Here is a 3,109-nt window from a genome sequence, read left to right on the forward strand (position 1 = left end):
CTTGGTTTCAGGCAAAGATACTCTATAGTTAGCTTAAAACTCTTTATATTAGCATTTAGTCAATGGAGCTATTGAACGAGGACAATCACTTCCGGAACCAGAGCCGTTAAAAAAGTGGGCGGTCACTCTTATCTCTCTATTAACTTGTGCTAGTTTATATAAAAATTCAATAAAATAATAATAATATATTAAATCACTTTTCAAGTGAGAGACACAAAGTGCTTTACAGAGTTAAGAAATAAAGAGAATATAAGACAGCAGCATAAAAAACAGCAATTATTCCAGAGTAGCCTAAAAAGAAAATGTAGCCTAGAGTAAATAAAAGAAATAAATAAATGCAGAAGCTGGCCATGTAAAAGCCATCACAGTCAAAGATAGAAACAGTATTGCAGTTAAGGAAGACATACTTACATCCTTTGTATTTAAAGTGGCAATCCTTTTTAAAAAGATGTCAGTCCTGGTTCAGTTGGAATTAGCATTTGAGTGAAAACAGTTCAATTGTGCTGAGTGTTTAGTAGTTTGGAGCATGGAAACAGACTTATTTGAAATGAAAACAAGCTCTTTGACCGTTTTCTCCATTGTTTACACATAAAAAAATGGAACTATATGCAAACAATTCTGAAAACTTGAAGCTCATCTATCAACAACAAGACTCCAGACCAGAGAAATGTAAAGAGAGAGAGTGAAAAGTAAATAAAATAGAAAGATTCATTCTGTTTCTATGCTGCAGACTAGTACACTCTCAGCACTCAAATAGAAATTCAACATCAACAGGACTGAAACCTAAAGGATCGCCACTTATTACCCTTATACTAGTGTCTCTTTGCCAGACCTTGCTCCACAGCGCGCATAGGAAGGTCCGGCTAGTCCACACAGCACTCTGGGATGGGAGAAAAACGTGGTCTGGTTTATTGGCATTTCTTTAAACCAATCACAATCATCTTGGGCGGACGGAGCCACGGTGCCTCTGCAAAACAGCCTCTGGAAGGAACTTGTTATGGTGGAACATGTGTACGTTCAAAAGTAGTTTTAGTAGTGCAACAGAAAACTCAGATTGGACAGATAGTCTAGCTAGCTGTCTGGATTTACCCTGCAGAGATCTGAGGAGCAGTTAACCACAGTCCTCATAAATCCACCAGAGGTTAGAACGCCAACACAGAGACAGAGGAAGGGGACGGACATCTGAAAAGAGGAACATCCGGCGGAAACGAGAGCAATCCCGGAAGTGGAACGTTGTGGATATAGACGACCGTTATGCCTACATACACCAAAGAAAAACATTTGTAAAGACTAAAGTGTGACGCTATCTCACTTCTAAAGACAATCTGTCATAATGTCACTGAGACGAACAGAAGCTTTTACTACCAAGACTTCCAACTTAGTATAATATCAAACACGTTTGATTTTATAAAAAGACTGACACTGAGTTTTATGATCTTACACCAAACGATGGAGACGACGGGAGACGACGGGAGACGACGGGAGACCCCCCCCCCCCCGACTCTAACAAGACTCTCAGGAGTTTATTCCCAGATTGGGGATTTGTTTGCGACAGTGGAACGGCTTGAAAAGTTGTTTGGGTTAAGGTCGGCATAAGTAAAAGTACAGTGTAATACCACAGTGTAAAAATACTCTTTTGCAAGTAAAAGTCCTGCATTTAAAATGTCACTTAAGTAGCCTAAAAGTTAAGTATCAAAAGCAAAAGTACTCATTTTGCAAAATGGCCCATTTCTCTCACACACACACACACACACACACACACACACACACACACACACACACACACACACACACACACACACAGGAAACACAGGAACTTGGTGTTTTTAAGGAAAGTATCCAACAACAATGCAGCATTGTGTGGCTGTGTGTGAGATGCCACCCACTAACAGAACTGGGTAACGTATACATGTGAAACTATCTGTAACTGTGCTGGTGTGAAACCTATAATGAAAACATAATGCATCTCTACTGTAATTCATTAGTGAGAAAGAGAGACAGAGAGACAGAGAGAGAGAGAGAGAGAGAGAGAGAGACAGAGAGACAGAGAGAGAGAGAGGGAGAGAGACAGAGAGACAGAGAGAGAGAGAGAGAGAGCAGAGAGAGAGAGAGAGAGAGAGAGAGAGAGAGAGAGAGAGAGAGAGAGAGACAGAGAGAGAGAGAGAGAGAGAGAGAGAGAGAGAGAGAGAGAGAGAGAGAGAGAGAGAGAGAGAGAGAGAGAGAGAGAGAGAGAGAGAGAGAGAGAGAGAGAGAGAGAGAGAGAGAGAGAGAGAGAGAGAGAGAGAGAGAGAGAGAGAGAGAGAGAGAGAGAGAGAGAGAGAGAGAGAGAGAGAGAGAGAGAGAGAGAGAGAGAGAGAGAGAGAGAGAGAGAGAGAGAGAGAGATAGATAGAGAGAGAGAGAGAGAGAGAGAGAGAGAGAGAGAGAGAGAGAGAGAGAGAGAGAGAGAGAGAGAGAGAGAGAGAGAGAGAGAGAGAGAGAGAGAGAGAGAGAGAGAGAGAGAGAGAGAGAGAGAGAGAGAGAGAGAGACAGAGAGAGAGACAGAGAGAGAGAGAGACACAACCAAATACATAACTAATAAATTATAATAAATACACACAACATGTATTATGTATTTGGTGTGTTGTGTGTATTTGCAGCGCGTTTATGTATTTGGTTGTGTTGTGTGTATTTGCGGCGCGTTTATGTATTTGGTTGTGTTGTGGTATTTGCAGCGCGTTTATGTATTTGGTTGTGTTGTGGTATTTGCGGCGCGTTTATGTATTTGGTTGTGTTGTGGTATTTGCAGCGCTTTATGTATTTGGTTGTGTTGTGTGTATTTGCAGCGCGTTTATGTATTTGGTTGTGTTGTGTGTATTTGCGGCGCGTTTATGTATTTGCTTGTGTTGTGGTATTTGCAGCGCGTTTATGTATTTGGTGTGTTGTGTGTATTTGCGGCGCGTTTATGTATTTGGTTGTGTTGTGGTATTTGCAGCGCGTTTATATATTTGGTGTGTTGTGTGTATTTGCAGCGCGTTTATGTATTTGGTGTGTTGTGGTATTTGCAGCGCGTTTATGTATTTGGTGTGTTGTGGTATTTGCAGCGCGTTTATATATTTGGTGTGTTGTGTG

This window comes from Sander vitreus, chromosome 16 (assembly GCF_031162955.1).
Source record: "Sander vitreus isolate 19-12246 chromosome 16, sanVit1, whole genome shotgun sequence".
Lineage (NCBI taxonomy): Eukaryota > Metazoa > Chordata > Actinopteri > Perciformes > Percidae > Sander > Sander vitreus.